This window comes from Vipera berus (genome assembly GCF_964194415.1).
Source record: "Vipera berus genome assembly, chromosome: 2".
NCBI classification, from domain to species: Eukaryota; Metazoa; Chordata; class Lepidosauria; order Squamata; family Viperidae; genus Vipera; species Vipera berus.
Genome location: NC_138203.1, coordinates 161712989 through 161734724, shown reverse-complemented (window position 1 = coordinate 161734724; position 21736 = coordinate 161712989).

Sequence of the window (21736 nt, the reverse complement as noted above, 5' to 3'; positions counted from 1 at the left end):
TTTTACATTCGTTCTGACTGGTACAGGAACTTAAGGTGACTTACATAGGATTCCCTTCTGCTATGTTCTCCTATTCTGCAGGGAAGACAGAGAGAGAATGACTGGCTGAAAATCCCATGATGACCAGAAACTGGGTCTTAACTGTTACACGATGGTTTGGAGCATCTAAATATTTCAAGCAAAACGAAAATGCTCCTATCACTTCCATTTGTTGATTTTCATAAGGTAAAGGTAAAGGTTCCCCCGCACATGCGTGCTAGTCGTTTCTGACTCTAGGGGCCAGTGCTCATCTCCGTTTCAAAGCCGAAGAGCCAGCGCTTGTCCGAGGACGTCTCCATGTAGCCGGCATGACTAGATGCCAAAGGCGCACGGACCGCTGTTACCTTCCCACCGTGGTGGTCCCTATTTTTCTACTTGTATTTTTACGTGCTTTCGAACTGCTAGGTTGGCAGAAGCTGGGACGAGTAACAGGCGCTCACTCTGTTACACGGCACTCAGGATTCGACCCGCCAAACTGCCGACCATCTGATCGACAAACTCAGCGTCCTAACCCACTGAGCCACCGCGTCCCTTGCATAAGTGAAGTACATGATTTTCATAGTGGCTAGCTAACAACTTGATGATTTAGTGTGGTGTAGGATTTTTGTCTTTAAAAAAAAAGACAAAATATTCCATTAAGGGTTGTGATGTTAAGCAAGGAAAGGTTATCTGGGTAATATCTTCTTATTTATCATCCTTTAACATCATGCCTTCTTGCATAACCTCTCTCCGATGTATTTGACAGTCATTCTTGTCTTATCTTTCACATGCTGTTTATGCTGCAGGACATCTTTTCTGAGTCGCCACCCATTTTTTTTCTTTTAAAAAGCCCTTTTTGGAATTTACCTAACGCTCACCATTTCTCACATAATTCTGGGTAGCTCTTTATGGCCATTTTGGCTGGGCTGTTTACCAGTCCAGTTGGACTGTGCCTAGTATGCATAATGTTTTCTGGAGCCTGAAAATGTGATACAGGTGGCACTATTTAACCTCAACTGAAGCTAAATCAAATTCATGTTCTGCTAAGCACAATGGGTTAAACAGCATTGAAATCACCTTATTTCCATTTAGATGTGACCTGAATTAATCCAGATAGCGCTTAAGATTAATATATGAACTTCCCAGGAAAAGAAAAAAAAACACGCTGAATCATTTATTTGAATTTCTTGTCTGGACATTTCTTCTTTAGATAGTAACTTTCTAAGAAGATGGATTTAAGAGTTTATAACAATTCCCTACTTCCCCCCAAAATCTGCAGGTAGTATGAGATGAGAGTCATCAGACACAAGCAATAAGATCCATAAGTGAAAGGTTCCAGTTGACTAGTTCAGGGCTTTTTAACCTTTTCACCCATTGTACCACTTTTAGGATAAGGCAATGTCCAAATACCACCAGTCGCCCAGGAAAGTGTCAAAAACTTGACCAAAAAAAAAAGATAAAGTACAGGTAGTCCTCAACTTACAACAATTCGCTTAGTGACTGTTCAAAGTTACGACGGCACTGAAAAAAGTGACTTATGACCATTTTTCACACTTATGACCATTGCACCATCCCTAAGGTCATGTGATTTACATTTGGATGCTTGGCAACCGATTGATATTTATGATGGTCACATTGTTCCAGGGTCATGAGATTGCCTTTTGCAACCTTCTGACAAGCAAAGTTAGTGGGGAAACCAGATTCACTTAACAGCCATGTTATTAATTTAATCTCTCTTTCCCCCTCTCTTTCTCTCCCTCTCTTTCTCTCTCCCTCTCTATTTCTCTCTCCCTCCCTCCCTCTTTCTTCCTCTCTCCTTCTCTCTCTCCCTCTTTATCTCCCTCCCTCTCTCTTTCTCTCCCTCTCTATTTCTTTTTCTTTCTCCTTCCCTCTTTCTTTCTCCTTCTCTCTTTCTCTCCCTCTCTCTCTTTCTCTCTCTCCCTTTCTATTTCTATCCCTCTCTCTCCCTCTCCCTCCCTCCCTCCCATTGTCCCTTCTTTCCTTCCTTCCCTCCTTTGTCCTTCCCTCCCTCCCTCCCTCCATCATTTATTTCCTTCCTTCCTTCCTTCCTTCCTTCCTTCCTTCCTTCCTTCCTTCCTTCCTTCCTTCCTTCCTTCCTTCCTTCCTTCCTTCTCCCGGTGCCGGCCAAGGACAAGCAGGGCAAGACTGCTGTCGAGCCACAGCTCAACAATCAACTGGTTGGTGGTGGGGAATCAGCTGGGAGGCTGAGACTCTGGATTTGATGACGCCGACCAGCAGAGAGCACCACTGATCAGCTGGGAGGCTGGGACACTGGATCTGACGCCAGCTGGAAGTCCTGGCGGGTGGCCCTGACACTGCCGAACAGCCAGGAGCATCGGCAACCTTCTCTCGGGGCTGCCAGTCAGCTGGGAGCGCCGGTGCTTTTTTTTTTTAAATTCCATTTATATCCCATCCTTCTCCGAAGACTCAGGGCGGCTTACAAGCTTAGCAGTAGCCTTCATTCTATGTATATGCCTGCTTATTAGGGCTTTCGCCCCCCCCCCAAGCGGCATTATTACAAAGTCAGCTTATTGCCCCCAACAATTTGGGTCCTCATTTTACCTACCTTGGAAGGATGGAAGGCTGAGTCAACCTTGAGGCTGGTGGGATGCGAACCTGCACTAATTGCAGGCAGCTGGTGTTACTTAAGGAGGCATTAGCCCACTGCTCCACCAAGGCTCTTTTGAGCAGGAGCGGCTGTCAAACCCCGGGCTCGACAATCAACCCGGGAGGGGGGAATCCGCACAGCAACGCGGCTACCTGGCCTGCCAGCCACTCCGATCTGTGAAACCATTAAAAGCTTTTATGAGGTTAGGGGCCCAAACGTGATTGAGGATAGCTGAATAGAGGGCTATGCATGCTTTTGGCAAGATGCAAGAGATTTTGAGAAGCTCACATCCGAAACAACACATTCTGTATTTTATTTTAAATATTTTTAAAGACTGGGGGAGAGAGGTAGCCAGCTGATCAGTGGAGCAAAGAGCGGCTGGCAGGCCAGGTAGCCGGGTTGCTGCATGGATTTCGCCCCCCCCCCCCGATTGATTGTCGAACCAGGGGCTTGACAGCTGCTCCTGCTTGAAAGTCAGGTTTCAGTGGCTGGCGAGGCGCTCACGCAGGGCTCTCCTGGGGCTGGCGGGCCAAATGGGGACTGGCCTCCCTCTCTCCACGCTAGAGTGTACCACCAGCCACATAACACTAGCCAGGTACGTACCACCGGTTGAAAAGCCCTGGACTAGGACTTCCGGTGGCGGCGCGGCGCCGAAGATAGCCGTTTCGGGCTGTCCGCTTCACAGCTGAGTTTTTCCACCTAAAACAGCGCCGATCAGCTGTTTAGGTGGATTTGAAGCCCCCTCCTCAGGAGAAGAGGAGGGGGTGAGGCCCCAGGTAGGGGTTGAGTTCTCCGGGGCCGCCTGAGCTGAAAGCTTGGGCGGCTGAAGGATTGAACTCCCCCGTAGCCTGGGTTGCTCCCAGCTGCTTAGCGTCTCTGCTCCGGGATTTTTGGAGCGGAGCCAGGTGTTTGCGACCACCCCTGCCAGAAGGAAAGACTATGGAGTAAAAGGAGCAGGCAAAGCGGCACAGGAGGTTAAGGGGAAGAGGACTTTTATTCTTACTCTCTAGCTTAATGGACGTTATAAACTTAAAGTGAAAGTGCGCAACAAGTGAAAGTGAAGAAAGATGGCGGCTAAATCTTCCTCTAAAGTTCTTCGGAGTGCGGGAACTTCCCCGGTGCAACAGACATCGTTGTAAGCTCTGCTTCCTCCTGCACCTCCTGTGGCATTGACGCTTAAGGACTTACAAGATGCCTTTGCAAAGCAATCCCAGGTAATGTCAGAAATGCTGGATGATAAGATGGTAAAGTTGGAGGAGAAACTGGAGAAATTGGAGGAGAGGATGGAAGAGAAGTTTAACGAGAAGTTTAGTGCAATGAGGGTAGACATCTTGTCTACAGTGGAAAGCGTGGCTGAATGTGTGCAATGTTTGGAAGAAAAAATGGAGGATCTTAGTCAAAAGAACACTATATTAGAAGTAAAGGTACTGGAGAATGAAAATTTAAGGGATAAAATGGACGGAGAATTGAGTCTTGTCCAGTATCATCAGATGCAATATGCTATTAGAATCAGGGGCTTAAAAGAGAATCCTAAAGAAGACCTAAAGCAGCTGATTTCTGAGGCTTTGGAAGCAGTATTGGGCCAGCCAGCATCTGAAATAGAGGGATGTATGGATAAAGTTTTTTGTGTAAATTCATGGATTGCAAGGCAGAGGAAGTTACCTAGAGATGTGGTGGTCTATTTTACAAAGAGAGCAACTAGAGATGAAGTTATTCAAGCTGCTTATGATACTAAAGTTGTGGTTGCTGAGCAAGAAGTGCTGGTTTTAAAAGAAATTCCTCCAAAGATTTTAAGGAGAAGGAAGGATTTTGCATTTCTCGTACAGAAACTTAAGCAACGTGATATTAAGTTTAGATGGGAGATTCCAGTTGGATTGGTGGTGATGCACGAAGGTAAAAGATATCGTCTGATTACTGTGATTCAGGCGCGTGATTTCTACAATAATGTTTTAAAAGCAACCCCTCTATCACTCATGGAAGATGTAAAGGGATCTGGAGAGGGAAAACCTCAAGAGGCTGAAGGTGGACAGACAGAGGAGAATGGTGCTGGAGGGGATCAAATTACAGCTTCATCGGCTGCTGCTGGAGAGCAGAGGTTGACGCGCGCCACTGTAAAACGAGCAAGACAAGTACAAGAGCAAGACCAGCAGAAGTTTATGGAACTTTCAAAGCGTACTTATAGTGAAGCTGTGGGAGGAGCGCGGCCCAAAGAAAATATAGGGGCTATTAAAGATGTGCTCCAAAAGCTTCGGGATGCCACGCATGGTGACTAAATTTCTAACCTGGAATGTCAATGGACTAAACTCACCACAGAAGAGAAAGAAAGTTTTTCAATATTTAAAACAATTTAAGATTGATGTTATATGTTTGCAAGAAACGCATATTAGGGTTATGGACCAAAAGTATTTATCGAACTCAAGGTTGGGCACGCAATTTGTTGCTTCTGTGATGAATAAGAAAAATGGAGTGGTTGTCTACGTCAAAAGTACTCTAACAGCGGAATTAATTGAAGCAGATAAGCAAGGAAGATATGTTATGATAGATTTGTTGTTAGAAGGTAAAAAAACGCTCTTAGTTGGACTGTATGCTCCTAATCAACAACAAGCTGATTTTTTTAGCTCACTCCATACAAAGCTTACTCAATTGGATTACAAATCGTTTATTTTTATGGGGGACTGGAATGGTGTTTTGGATGTACAGATGGACAAGGCTGGTTCTTTTAAGCGTGCTCCGAGTCATGCCAGATTGCCTAAATCTTTTTTTGAAATGAAGGACGACTTGGAATTGCGAGATATTTGGCGTGACATACACCTACATGAAAAGGATTATACTTTTTTTTCTGATAGACATCAATCTTTTTCTAGGATTGATTTTATTTTGTTGACTAATGATTTTTTTTCTAGGATTAAGAAGGTAAAGATTTGTGCAAGAACTATTTCGGATCATAGTCCAGTTTGGTTAGAGATCAATAAGGACAATGGGGATAGGCGCTCGTGGCGCGTAAATGAGAATTTGTTTAGAAATCAGAGAAATGTGGAAGAATGTAAACAGCAGATGAAGGATTTTTTTGAAATTAATATGAATAAGGATACTTCTATGGACATGGTTTGGGATGCTAGCAAGGCCTACATGAGAGGGGTGTTGATATATATGAATAATAAATACAGACGTACTTTGGAAGCCAGAAGGAAAGAATTGGAGAATGAAATTAGGGAAAAAGAAAAGGTCTTAATTTTGAACCCATCGGATGTGAAGACTAAGGAGGTTATTAAGCTATTAAGAGGACAATTTGATAAATTGATGGCTGATCAAGTGGCAACCAACTTGCGGTTTGCTAGGCATAATACTTTTTGCAATGCTAATAAGCCAGGTAGATGGCTAGCTTATAGACTAAGGAAAAAGCAAAGGGCTTCTAATATAGATAAAATTGAACATAAGGGAAAGGTTGTGTTTCAACAGGATCTTATTAAGGAAGCCTTTGTGGATTTTTATTATAAATTATATGCTAAGGAGAAGATTAATGAAAAAGACATTGATGTATATTTGGAGAATGCTAGCATCCCGGTTCTTACGCAAGCACAAAAAGAGCAGATTAACCAGTTGATAACAGAAGAAGAAATTCTCATAGCAATTAAGGAATTGAAGTTGGATAAAGCGCCAGGTACGGATGGTTTGACTGCGGTTTACTATAAAAATTTACAAATGGAGTTGACAAAGCCGTTAAAGGAACTGTTTCAGACAATTTAGAGAGGGGGAAAGGTGCCTCCGTCTTGGAGAACTGCTTTTATCTCTTTGATTCCGAAGGAAGATCAAGATGCTATTCAAGTTAAAAATTATAGACCGATATCACTTTTAAATACAGATTATAAAATATTTGCTAAGGTGTTGGCTAACAGATTGATGAGGGTTCTGCAACAGGTGATTCATGGGGACCAGACTGGGTTTATTAGGGGTAGGCAAATGAAAAATAATGTGAGGCATATAGTTGATGTGTTAGAGTTTTTGGAAAGGAACAACCAGATCCCTGCGGCGCTAATTTTTTTAGATGCTGAAAAAGCTTTTGATCAATTGAATTGGCAATTTTTGATGAAAGTTTTAGATAAAATGAATTTTGGGGATAAATTTTTGCAACCAATTAGGGCATTATATCAAAAACAAACTGCCCGAATAATAGTTAACAATAGTTTGACTGAAGCATGTAATATTGAGAAGGGCACAAGGCAAGGGTGTCCGTTATCGCCTTTACTATTTGTGTTAACATTGGAGATATTACTAGTAAAAATACGGAGTTCGCAAAGAATTAAGGGTATAGAAATTAGAGATCAGGATTATAGATTGAGGGCGTTCGCAGACGATCTGGTTGTTACAGTGACCCAGCCAGAAAATTCTGTTGTGGACCTGATGGAGATAATAATGCAATATGGGAGGGTTTCTGGATTTAAAGTTAACGCACAAAAAACTAAAATTCTGGCCAAAAATATGACAGTATCGCAAAAGGCTCTTTTAGAAGGATTAACTGGATTTGAGATTGCTAAAAGGGTCAAATATTTGGGGGTGTTTTTGTCACCCTCTAATACAAAGTTATACAAAAATAACTATGAAAAACTATGGGGAAAAATTCAAAAAGAAATGGAGAGTTGGGAAAAATTGCAATTGTCTTTGTTGGGAAGAATCGCAGCAGTGAAAATGAATGTCCTGCCTAAATTTTTATTCTTATTTCAAATGATACCGGTTCTTAAGAAAGATTCTAATTTGGAAGAATGGCAACGGGGTATCAATAAATTTGTTTGGGCAGGGAAAAGGCCACGAGTTAAATTTAAGATTATGCAGGATACTCGTGAAAGAGGTGGTCTTAAAATGCCCAATCTTAAATTATACTATGAAGCTGCTGCGTTAGCAGGGATAAGTGATTGGATTAATTTGACACAAGAGAGATTATTAAATCTTGAGGGCCACGACTTGTTATTTGGCTGGCATGCATATTTGTTGTATGATAAGAAGGTAGATAATGTGTTTAAAGTGCATATTTTAAGACAGGCATTGTTGAGAGTTTGGAAGAAGTATAGATACAAGTTAGACTGTAAGATGCCATTGTGGGCAATTCCAAAACACGCAATAGAAAACATAAATGTTGGCTTCAAACATGACGTGACCACGTATAAGGAGATTTTAAGCCTGGAAAGAAGTGTATGGTGTTTAAAATCGTATAATCTCTTGCGAGATGAGAAGATTGTTCAAACCTGGTTTCAATATACTCAGTTACGGGCCAGGTGGAAAGAAGATCAGAAAACTGGTTTTGCAATGACTGATGAAAATTTGATAAAGCAAATTAGAAATCAGGGTCCAGCACATATCAAACGGATATATCTTGCATTGATAGAAATTGATTCAGAAACAGAACTGGTTAAAGATTGTATGATAAAATGGGCCCAGAACATCCAAGAAGTTATTACAATGGACACGTGGGAAAAGATCTGGGTGAGGAACGTAAAATTTACACAAGCTCAAAACTTAAGAGAGAACTTTTATAAAATGTTTTATAGATGGCATTTAGATCCTAAAAAGCTTGCAAGTATGTATCCGAACTATCAGCCAAAATGCTGGAGGTGTGGTGGTGAAGATGCAACATATTTTCACATATGGTGGACTTGTAAAAAGGTCAAGGCTTTTTGGATAAAAATTTGGTGGAATATGCAGAAGATCTTCAAGCAAAAGATAAAGTTTTGTCCGCAATTCTTTTTGTTGGGTATAATTACAGATGCTACTGTTGTGGACACTAAGTTGATGTTAAATTTAATAACAGCAGCAAGACTTTTAATAGGTCAGTATTGGAAGAAGGAGGATCTGCCGACTATAGAAGAATGGACTTTAAAGGTTTCTGACCTGGCAGAAATGGCAAAGATCTCGGCTTATTTGAAAGATCATTCGCAAGAACGCTATATTATGGAGTGGAAAAAATGGATTGAATATATCCAGAAGAAATATGGGACTAAAAAGTTTCATTTAGCATTTGAATAAGTCTTCCTTTCTATTTTCTTTTTTTTTCTATATGAAATATTAGTATTGTTTGTAGTTATCTTATATGAGCTAGAGAGTGATAGATTTAAGAATTTATTGTTGGTAGCATATGGATGTTTATGATTGTTCTTTGTTTTTATACCCTGTACTTAGCTCTGGGAAGTCGGGGGGGGGGAGGGGGGAAAGGGGGGAGGGGTAGGGAGGGATAGGTAGGGGAGGGGGAGGGGGGATTGTTAAAGATAAAATGTATTTTAAAACTTTTCAATAAAAAAGAAAAGAAAAGCCCTGGACTAGTTTATTGTATTGTACCTAAACTACAAGAATCTCCCCAGACTGCTCACCTTTCCTTGGGGACAAACAAACAAGGTTCCATGGAATTTGGGGGGAGGGGGGGTCAGTCTCTTGTGGCCCCACAACAACTCAAGGCTAATTCCCTGCTTGATCCCTGCCCCTTAGCTTGCTAGGAATTCCCCAACATCGGTAAAGGAATTAGAAACTTGAAAACTTCAACAGAATATTGGAAGGTAGTAGAACATTGTCATTTTCTTTCCTCATTGCTGGTAGTCATTTACAGATCCAAGGCAGATTAAATGCTGTCCAGATGTGTTGGGTTCCCAGAGACCATATCAACTGGGAATGTTGGAAATAGTAGTCCAACCTTACCTGGAGGGCACTGAGTGGGAATGCTAGATAAGAATGTGTTTCATAGATTAATAAGAACTAATTTTAAATACGGTACGCTTCTTGCATCTGATGATGTGTAGTCCATAACAATGTATGTGATAATGAGTTTTTAAATTTTAAGGTATGACTAAATTTTTCATTGTTTGGTTGCAAAGGATTAAGCTGGCTATCTCTCTAAAAAAAGTTCAAACCCTTGTTCAACTGAAATGATTACTAGATTTGGAATAATGATCCAAATACTGGTAGCAACTAACAAAATACGTTTTGTATATTGGTAAAATATTTCTAAATTATTTTTTCCTGAACTAGATGAAGAAATGGTTTACTTAAAATATACTTTTGGTTTCAAGTTAAAATCACTACTCCTAGGTTCTGTCTTAATGTTAGAGCTGGACAGGTTTCAGGTTTGTTACACTGACTATATTGTGCTTAACCAATACTCAGGTTTATCAATCAGTCAGGAGAAATAGAAATAAATTAGATGAAGCAAGCATAGCTTTGAGCGTATTCAGAGCCCTGAGATTTCTTTTACCACCAGTACTGAACTGAGCTTACCCTGTAAATGTTCCTCTCTAGTCACCATAAAATCTGTTTCAGCAGTCTAATTTGGATGTGAAGGTTGTTGTCATTGTTTATTTTCAGCTGAAAATGGCCCAACTACTACAAATCATGCAGAAATGTACAAGTAGAGTGAAATTTACTTCACACACACACACACACACACACACCCTTTATTCCATTATATAGTTGAATTCCTCTGCAACTACTTCTGGTAGGATTATATTCTTTTGACGTGGGTGAAGTGCCAGCTAGAGCATTGACAATTCTAAGCCGAAATTGGATCTTTTGCACCCCAACTTTATTTCTACATATTACATACAAATAGTGGGATTAACACAGAAGGCTGGATCTATGCTGGCAGAGATATAATAAGTAGAGGGTCCAGCTGATCCAGGTGGATCAGCTGAACTCCCCACTTTTTATATCTCTGCCAGCATAGATCCAGCCTTCTGTGTTAATCCCACATCTACATCTACAGCAACTCCAAACTCTAGTTTGTTACACACATGTGGGTTGGTGGTGTATTTGGGGTGCCAGGATTTTTGTTGGTCGTGGATTTCATGCATTTATTATTGTATTATTGCTTGTAAATCACATGAGGTTGAATTACATAAGATTGGCAGTTTATAAATTAATTGATTCATTGATAGATTTCAACAGCAGAAGCAATGGCTGAGTGAAAGTCAGAGGTAGGGTGCATAAGAAAAGATGCTTCCTTCTAAGCAGCTCTCATTTGAGAGATACTGCAGTAAACAACTCCTCTACGAGAGGCATTTTCTGCTCTGCCATGGCATGTAGGGAATCTTCCCCTTGTTCCTTTGCATTTCCATCAAAGGCTGAGAAAATCAGTCTTTTTGAGAGAATCCTCCCCATGTAAGTTGTACAGAAGAGCTACAGGAGGAGGCCAACCCTGTCTTCGGTGGATGGCCAGCAAAGATCTGCAGCAAGCTTCACTGGGCACCTCTCTTGATGCCCATACAGGAAAACCTGCTCAGTTTCCCAGGCTTTTAATCCTTCCTGTACAAAACATGCCTGCCATTGGGATTCATTTACAATTGTGCTGTTTTTCTACCGCTGCATTTTACAATTGTATTCTTGTGGGCTCTGAATTTTTTAAAAAACAATCGTTTAATTTTCATTGTAGATATTTATTGGGCAAATTCTATCTTCATGTCAGCTCACTGTAATGTCAAATATGTGAAAGTGGACAGAGAAACGTAGTGTTGGGTAGGTATAACTTGTGGCCTCTGGATTGCCGCCTTTTTCCAAAAACCTCAAGTCCAGCTTCCAAAGACTTCCCAGACCTTATTTTAATTATTTATTACACAAATGTGCATGTTAATTAATTCTAGGCTAATATGGACTCAAAATATAAAATTTTCTTACTTTAAAATATATATTTTTTAAAAAACAACAGGGAAATTAATCACCACTGAACACAGCACTGAGCAAAATGAAAACTGATCTGTGCATTCATATTAGGTTCAGAATGAGTGATCTAACAAGGTAGCCTTTTCCACCTTCCTAAATGGTTATTCCCCTGTGATTTTAATGTGACAGAAGGAAAAATAATCAACATCTGATTGGAGAGTAATCTCATTAACAATATTTAACTTATTGAAATACATAAATGAAATGAAATCAAACGTTCCAAAGGTGCTTTTTCAAAAGGCAACTGGACTTTGTTTGTTGTACCTTGAAGATGGTTCGCTTCTCATCCAAGAAGCTTCTTCAGTTCTGATTGAATGGTGGAGAATGGAAGGATTTATATTCCTTGCAGTCATCTGATTGTTAGCATTCTCTCTGAGAGGCATTGAGGCCACATGGAAGTTTATCTGTGCCCTCATGGTTACCTGAATAGTGCAAATGGATGTGGAACCTTCTTGGAACTGCTGAAAGGACTGTACTGGAAACAAGAGATAAGTGGTGTCGGATCCTTCCCCCTCTGTTGAGAGAGGGCTGCTCAATCTACTGCCTACCATCTTCAAGAAGGGACGTGGTGGCTCAGTGGGTTAGGACGCTGAGCTTGTCGATCAGAAGGTCAGCAGTTTGGCGGGTTGAATCCCGAGTGCCTCGTAGCAGAGTGAGCGCCTGTTACTCGTCCCAGCTTCTGCCAACCTAGCAGTTTGAAAGCACGTAAAAATGCAAGTAGAAAAATAGGGACCACTACGGTGGGAAGGTAACAGCGTTCCGTGCGCCTCTGGCATCTAGTCATGCCAGCCACATGACCACGGAGACGTCCTCGGACAAGCGCTGACTCTTCGGCTTTGAAACGGAGATGAGCACCGGCCCCTAGAGTTGGAAACGACTAGCACGCAAGTGTGGGGGAACCTTTACCTTTACCTTTACTATCTTCAAGGAAAAACAAAGAAAGTCCAATTGCCTTTTGAAAAACACCTTTGAGACAACCATGACCTGAGAATCTCCATAGACAAATGTCATTTCATCTACAGCATTTCCACTGATTTCTAGAGTGTGGTCCCAGCATATCCCTCAAGGGCTGAGCTGAGTCTTCAGTCCAGTATAAAGCCACCTGATGAATAGCTTTATCTTACACATAGCCCGTTGCCAAATTAAAATCTTTATGCAACACACTAAGGTTCATTAACTTTAGAATATTTTTCTTTTTCCTTCCTAGTTTCTCATATGGTGCAGAACACTGCTGACAACTCACTTTTATTAATAGTTTTTTTTTTTATTTGCACGTTTTCTCTCTCTCTTTTTTAAATGAACTGCAGGTGATTCTTGCTAGAAAGATAAATGGATAGGAAGATTGCCTGTGAGTGAAAGGGCAAGGGGAGAAAGAGTCTGGTAAAGCTGGAAAAGGGACAGTAAAACTGAGGGGAATCCTATTTGACAATAGGGATGACAAGGAAGTGGAGCTCCTCCTGCCTTGGGAATGACACCAGCAGTAACAAGCAAAGTCTGAAAACATGACCATGCCCTTTGTCTCGTTCCTGTATTTCAAAACCCAAATTGTAAAAGAAGCATCCAAGCATTAAGTGAAGGCAATACACTTAAATTTGCACAGCATATTCAAGTGGCAAAATGCAGTAGGTGACACTGGGGAAGTCATGCCAGTGATCAGAACCAAGCTGGCCTCTAGGCAGTCATCACCCTGTTTGTGAATTAAGCTGGTACCCTTTTCCTATTTCCTTGTCTTGTTGAACCCCTGCTGTTCAACAGGTTGGAAGGTTGTCAAAATGTGTACGTTCAGAATCTTTCTAGCAGTGGCAAGCGTAAGGCTCACATAGATGAACAAACCTCCAATGAGTTTTGGGACTGGCACTTTCATGCATACATTAGATAGAAATGTCCCTTCTTCGTTGTGAAGCACAACATTTCTGGAGGCAAGCTTTTAATCTTTCAAGGTTGCATTTATTCTTCTCACTTAGATATATGTCCCTGTTATTCTGATCTCTGACGAAGAATCTGATTTTCTGAAGGAAAGTTGGAATTTTTGCAGACATGATTACTGAAGGCAGGACTACTGTGCCCTTAATAATTTCTCCCCCACCGCCTTGCTATCCTCTTCCCACACCCTGCACTATCCAGCTGGTGTTCTCCCTTCATATTTGCTTTCAATCATCTCAGCCTTGTCATAATATTGGAATTCTGCAAATCTCTAAACATATTAATTAGCTGGAATTAGGCAAGTCATTTCCCCACTGCTTCAATTCCTTATCTGTTAAAGTAGGAACAGATAAAAATCTAAGGGTATTTTAAGGAGAAAGGACAGAAGGAACTGAGCAACGCCTTACCTAAAGGCAACCTGATAGATCCTTACCTAGGGGCCAGACAAGAGGAGTTAGGGTAAATTGTGAGGCTATGAATCCTAAGCACACTCATAGCCTTGTGTACTTGAAAGTGCCTTTTGCTGAACCTAGAGGGTCTCACATCCTGATTTAGAATTGGCCCACTAATGTGCTAAAATGAATGTGCTCAAAGCAGCTGTGGCCATGACAGTAGATGCATCTTTACCCTGCGAGAGGCTGCTTCATTCCCACTGAATCAAGCAGCCAGACTGTACCTAGACACACTGTTAGTGTTTATAACTTAATCTGAATGCTGCCTTGGCTTCCCTCCTGCACCCAAATTATATTGATCTTGTATATGGCCTGTCAAAACTTTCCATTGCTATGAAGATGATCCTCATGGCTGAGTTTTCCAGTCGGCCAGAGCACATTTTCCAGGTCTCCAAGTCGTGTCCTTGCGCAGTGAGGAATAAAAGTCCTCACTGGGTCTTCTTTTGCATACAGCCCTAACCCTTTCCTTACCTCAGTGTTGTTCACTGCCCTTCTTAAGCGTTTCTTGCCGACACGTGGAAGCTGAGTTTGGCAGCATCTGTGATCTGAGTTCTGGAACAAGGGTTGTGGCCCCAAATGGGGGTCAAAGGAAGAAAAAAAAGAACCAACTTAACGCCTATTAGCCACTACCATTGTATCAGATGTGTTAATAATCGGGTTTGCTAATGCAATTGCTACCACGACGGGAAAATCCGACTGGAAAATGTATTAGAGCAATTATCCCTCTTGCTACCTCAGCCTGGTGTAGCATTAATATTCAATTTTGATGTGGAAGTCCTATTATGTTAATGACTTTTGTGACAAAAGTCGTTAATGTAAGACTTTTTCCTGAACAGCACAGCGTTAGCTAGGCTGAATAGCAATGTGACATTGCATAAGTCTAATAAGATAAAACAGAAACATTCCATCGGTGCCCTGCACAGTTTCTTAACGTATTCCAAAAATGCTAGCGAGAGCTGCCATTACCTTGCTGCAATGGGGAATGATACACACTACAAAGTCAATAATTCGACAAGACTCTGTCTTGTCTAGTGAGAGCTCCGGTTCCTCAAAACCACAGCCTGTTATTAGCATCTCAAATAAAAGCCTGTGGCAAAGACAGTTTGTTGCAGCTCTATGATTATAGAAATAGCCTGTCCAGTTGTACTACAGGGCTGTTTAATTTGGTGTCCCTTGGAGTAAGGCTTACAAGCTGCGCCTCATTACAAGACACATCAAGGTGTTTCTTTCACCCCCAATTTCTGAGCCTCCTGCCTAAGTGTGCGGTGCGCTGTTCTAAATTACAGGTGTTCCAAAAGGAAAGGAAGTCATGGAGAAGGGAACTTTGCAGATAGCTCTGAACTACATGTCAGGTTGGCCCATTAGTCATGGCCTGCCATTCATTTTGCACGGACCTGCCAATGGAGCCCAGCACCATGGATGGATTTTCCCCTCTCAAAAATTGCTACTGAGGTAGGTATAGGGTGGCACTGGAGCTACACTGATGGGCTTGGTCATCCCGAATACACAAAGCCAAATTCTTGAGGAAATGGAAACTTCTTCTCAAGATTTAAACAATGCTTATCCAAGTATCGGAAGTCAGACTACTTCCTAAAGCAAAAAGAGCTGAGAATTCTTCCAGGCTCTCAGTTTTGAGTGGCCGTGGGTTTGCATATATCAATTGCTGCAACATAGATGCAAGAGGTTGGAAAACTGAATTTGGTTCTTAATATTTAGTGATGGTGAAGACCACCTTTGTGGAAACATTGGTCATCTTTCCTTCATCAGTTGTAACCCACTTGATGCCAACGGATGCTTACAGTCATCAAGATCAGCCAGAGTCAGTTTCATCTAGTGGTAAAGGATCAGAGATTCTGGGAGTTGGTTCACATATCTTAAAGTTGTCAAGGCTGAGAAACACTACATTACAGTGAAAGCCTTATCAGAATGAATGAGAAATATGCAAGTTGTCTCAATCTTAGGGGTTTTTTTTGCCTGTTCTTTTGAACTAGTCAAGACTGCAGAGCCTATTGGTAGAATGAAGACCATGCTATCTGATCAGCAGGAATATTCTACTTGAACCAATTGTTACTTCAGTTTGTAATCCCAGCCTTTAAGAAACTCACTTTTCCTTACTAGAGTTAGTATTTGGTGATCCTATGTAACAGCGTGTGCCAACCTGGGCATTCTCTAAGTATGTTGACTTCAACCCCTAGAATTCCCAGCTAGCATGGTGTCTGGTAAGAATTCTGGGAGCTGAAATTCATACATCTAAAGGATACCTAGGCTAGGGGAATCTGCTACACTTTGTAGTTTGGAAGCAACTTGGGAATAGCTTGCTGAAAAAAAAATCTTAAAAAATTTAATTGCAATAAAGGAACAGAAGGTACAAGGATAGTAGAAACAACCATTATATTTCTAGAAGTCTATGGAGATTCTCAGTCATCTAGGTCATGGTTGTCCCAAAGGTGCTGTTTCAAAAGGCAACTGGACTTTATTTTTCCTTGAAGATGTTTTTTTGTTTTTTCTCATTCAAGATGTTTTTTTTGTTCTTCCCATCCAAGAAAAAGCTTGGATGAGAAGTGAAACATCTTCAAGGAAAAACAAAGTCCAGCTGCCTTTTGAAAAAGCACCTTTGGGGTATATTTCTATGACCAACAACAATGATGCCAAAATGATGCTACATGAGCAGTGATATCACCTTGCAAAAGTCACCATTATATACTCATAAGAATGTTGGTCACTGCAATTGTGTCATTGTCATTTTATGATTTGTCTCCCTCATCCCCTTGAACACCCATGTGACTTTCCTTTCAATTACTGGTCCCAGTGAGAGTTAGCAGTGAGCAATCAATGCAGAACATGGCTCATAGACTCCCTTCTAGCCATTCCTTTAAATGTTGGTGGCACCAATGCTGAACAACCGTGGTGCCATTTTGCCTTTGCAGTTTATATATGACAGCCTGCCTGCCTGGCTGAGCAGATCAAAGATCTTGTTGTCTCCTCAACATCAGAGCTACAGTCCTCATCTGATGTGCAAATGCAATGAAACAGGGAACAAATCATTGTGAAGTCTCCCGCCACCTCCCCCCACTGCCTGGCTATCTTTGCTTATAGTATGCTTCACTGTGCATCTTTCCAGACATTTTAAAGGTCAGTGTCACCCATGCAGGTCTGGGAAAGTTCTGAGCGGTGTGGTAGAGCGAGGATAATGTCCTCAATTCATTATTCTGACTCAGGCCCTTTTCGTTTCAGCATTGAACCTATTTCCCCCACTCCTTCTCCCCCCCCCAGTGTGCATAAGTCTCTCCTGTTCCTGCCTCTTCTTCATCTTCCAGGTTCTACTCCTCCCCCCCCCAACCCCAAGAAACAAAACAGATCTGTGTAGTCGGTAAGATGAAGTGCTCTCTGCTAATGTCTACCAAGGATTCTGCCCAGAGGGCTTTGGCAAAGTGACTGCTCTGAAGATGTTCCGAAGCAAAAGAACATAAATGAGTTTAAGAGACACCTTGATTTATTTCTGGAGTGGAGCCAGAGGGTGAGCTGGGAACTGGGAACTTAGGCATCTGGTGGGAGCTGAAAAGGGGGGGTGGGCATTAAATACTGGGGAGGGACAGATGGTAGCATTTTTCTTTTTTCCCCCTCCAAAAGTATGTTTTCTTCATGATTGGAGTGGGTGGGGTAGGGGTGGGGGCGGGAGGGGGGGAAAGCACCAGCAACAATTAGCCACAAGCCTCCTTTGACCTATTTGAGTCTCTTTATTCGCTTGCCTGGGTTTTTCCCCAATATTATCCCAAGATATATCCATCCAGCTGGAGGCCAACCAATTCTGCGGACCAGTCCCTGCTTTTAACTACTGCTGGGATTGCTTGCTGCATAAAGGTCAGCCAGCAAGTAGGCAGCCTGGGTTCTCTTGAAGGAGAGGAGAATATGGGCTAACACCAAACTAACCAGGCATGTGTTGGGTCCCATTTTTCTCTTTGGTGCACCCAGAACTGCTCAGAAGAACTTTGGTTTTGTGGGGACAGAGCTCTGTCTGTCTGTCTGTCTGTCTACTATCTATCTATCTATCTATCTATCTATCTATCTATCTATCTATCTATCTATCTATCTATCTATCTATCTATCTACCTACCTACCTACCTACCTAGCACTTTTATTATTTTTTACAAATAACTCAGTGTGGTGAACATATCCCTATGGATATGATTCCATATCCCTATGGAATCAACTGCCAATGGAACTCCGGACTGCCCCCGACCTTCGTTCATTTCGCCGGGACCTAAAAACCTGGCTCTTTGAGCTATCTGGTCTGGACTGAGGGGTTTAATGTTTTTAAATTGTGATTTAATTTTTGTGGCTAGACTTAATTTAATTTATTTTAATTTATTTTAATTTTATATTGGATTGTTTTTAAATTTTGCCTTGTAAACCGCCCTGAGTCCTTTGGGAATAGGGCTGTATATAAACCAAATAAATAAATAAATAAATAAATATCCAGCACACCTTCTTCCTCCTATTTTCCCCACAACAACAACCCTGTGAGGTGGATTGGACTGAGAGAGAATGACTGACCCAAGATCACACAGCTGGCTTTCATGGCTAACGTGGAACTAGAACTCTCTGTCTCCTGGTTTCGAGCCTGGTGCCTTAAGTATGATAAAAAATCATGTCATGTTTTTTAGTGCTGTTGTAACTTTGAATAGTCACTAAATGAACTGTTGTAAGTTGAGGACTACCTGTATTGAAATTCTTGGGAAAAGGACAGTGGGTGAACATTTGGACCATAGCCAAGCAGTACTGTTTACTGGTAGCTGCTAATACCCTCCCTGTTCTGGAACAGCTCCACATAATGAAAGCTAAATGAGTCAGCTGAATAACAATGAGATGCACTTGGTCTCTTGCAAGTGTGACCTCATGCTGCTTTTCCAGCCATATAAGTGGAGGCCTAACATACTTTGACATCTGGATGGTCTGTTTCTCAGGCAGTTGTGGGGAACACTCCATAACCTGTTGCCTAGTCCTAGTACAGAAGATTGACTTAAAGAAGCAAAAGGGTGGGAAGATGTTGGGTTTTTTGGGATCTTTATCTCCAACACTGAAGTTGTAACTGAGTCATCCACTCCAATGGAATTGCTTCCTAATATGTCTATAAATAAGCAAGGGAGAGGGATATAGAATTTCCATAGTTCTCTTCCTGTTAGTGTGCAGATTTTTTTTTACAGTAATAGCTTGCAAAGTCCCACCAGTGAACAAATGGAACATCAAGAAAAGATAAATTGTACACATAGTCTGCATAGACCTGTTAGCAAGAGATGTTTATTGTTCTTAAAATGAACTGGTGAAATCAAACCCACCCACACACAATTAAGCTATAACAGGCCAAATATTTGAACTATTCTTTTTTCCCCTCTTCTCCAATATTCAAAACAACATACAGTAAGGCAAAATTGAGCTGACTCTCTACTTAAAAAAAAGTGGGAGAGGGGGAAGGACAAAAAGAGCGTTAGGAGGGATTGGGCAGATAATGGTATTGACATTTGGAACAAAGAATTGCACTCCTTCTTGTGAAGGAAATTTCTGTAAGGGAACCACTTCTCCAAAGTGACTCCAAGAAAGGGCAGAATTTTACATATAATTTTCCTCAGTTTGTTTCATTTAGAGACAGAATTTTAAAAATACAATAAATATAATTTTGACATAGGGAAGAATTCACCCAAGTGGGCTGCTAGCTCAAGTTGATAGGCAACTTCAATGTTCTTTGTTTTTCCTTTTTTCTTAAATCAGATGAATAGAATAGAATAGAATAACTTTTACTTTAAATGTACACTAATCAGCGTACATTAAAATGAAATTTCATTGCATTCAGCTCTCAGATTTGAACTGAACAACCCTTCACGTATGGGGATAGATAGATAGATAGATAGATAGATAGATAGATAGATAGATAGATAGATAGATAGATATAGATATAGATATATAGATATAGATATAGATAAATGGATTCCTTGCCTACTATTACTCCACAGACGATGTTACACATACTGACTAATTCTTGCATATAGCCCCTGGGATGGGATATATGAGATCTAGTGCCTCAGGTTTTCTTGACTGTGTTCAGAAACCCCATTACTGTTTCTGGATTCCAAGACCCAGCTCTTCTCACCATCAGAAGTTCCCATGTTGAGAAGGCCAAAGCAAAGATGTCATGTGGGTGAACAGGCAACAAGCTGGGGGAGGAGGCAGTCTTTCCAGATCTTGGCCAGACTTTCAGATGGGAGAATATTAAATGAGTTTAAGACATGGTTTTCTCTTTCACTGCTCAAACATAGGGAGGGAGGGAGGGAGGGAAAGAGCAGATGCAAATCGCTCTTCTCCTCATTCCTACCAGTCCAACTTGCTACCCTCAAATGCACTGAGATTCTAAGTGGTTCTGAGGTCCAAGCTCTTTTGAGACAAGACATAAGACTGGGTTGCGGAAACATGTAAATAGCAATATTGAACATGATGATGCTGATGCTGAAACTGATAGTTGCAACATCTGTAAATTATCATGTATCATAGAGTATTGACCAGTATGATGTTTTTTGCATTATAAAATAAGTTGTTTTTTAAAAAAGCAATTATTCTGGATCCAAAGCCGTTGTACTGTAATTAACCCTTTGATAAGACTTCTATGGTCTATATAAGCAGGCCATTACCATTAACAGTTCTCTCCAGATACTTTGAACTCGTGGAAACACCCTTTATCATATAGAAATACTTTTATTGCATGTAGATTAAGATGATGTTTGTACAGCATTTCCAAGATATTTCCAAGGTATCTCCAAGGTCAGAAAATGGTAATATTCCCAGCGACTGCACATCTGCTGTTGTCACGTTAGCTGGACAATGCAGGATGGGATTCTCTCCAGAGACAAAGGAGGAGGAAGTCCATCCCAGAAAGGGGAGGGAAGAGGAAATACATCATAGGGTAGGAGGGTCTGACTGCCCACATTGTAATTACTCCAAAACAGCCACGTGGTGGCAGCACAGCAATTATTCTATTTTTTTAAAAAAAATCTTACATTCAGTGGGAAATTATGTTATACTGTATGTTGTTGTAGACTAGAGTATATTGTATTAAATTATTGTACGTTATTTGTTATGTTTTATATTTTGTACATTGCCTAGAATCCCTTAGGATTGAGGCATTCAATAAAGCTTATAAATAAAGGAAGAAGGCAAGGAAGGAAAGACTAGGCTCAGGGACCCAGATTCAAGTCTACCCTCATAAACAAGGGCTTATTGGATGATCTTGGATCAGGCGTATGTCATAGGGTTGTTGCCTCTCTGAGTTCCTGGACAAAAGGTGAGAACAAACAAATAGTTTAATCTGTTTATCTTTTATTCTAAATTAATCTAATTTAAATGCATGCATGGCGACAGATGGACCTGTAAGATTATTTCTGTTTGTCACACCAAGAAGATTGTTCTCCTCTAACATAGAAAGAATTGTGAAATATGGAAAAAGCTAGGTCCCAGTTGGAATATTATAGCAATGGATTGTATGAAATATCAGCAATTTTGATGAATTTATGCAAATGAGTATTACGGTGGTAGTACAGATGGAAGTAGTAACAACCAAATAAATAAACACATTCCATATTGGTTAGTCAGTGCACTGGTGGTTGCATGTTAGATGGTTGCCTATTAGGGCAGTGGCAACGTGATCTGGAGTTGGGAGAGGTTGCCACCAGTCCCTTGTCATGGACAGATTGCTCCCTATTAACCATGGAATTTTCTGCCCAGAGGATTATCTGGGTCTAGGCAGGTGAGGTTCAGCCTTGCGTATAGCACTGAGATGGCATTGATCATGTTTGTTAATGACCTCTGGCAGGCTCTGGATGAGGTAATATATCCATCTCTGATCTTTCAGCAGCTTTTTGTATCATCATTCATGCTATTTTTCTGGACCAATTTAGGGGTGGGTGGGAGAAGAGGCACTGTTTTTCCCCCTCTAAAGCCTGTTTCTAAAAGTGTTGTTGGGGAAGAGAGATCC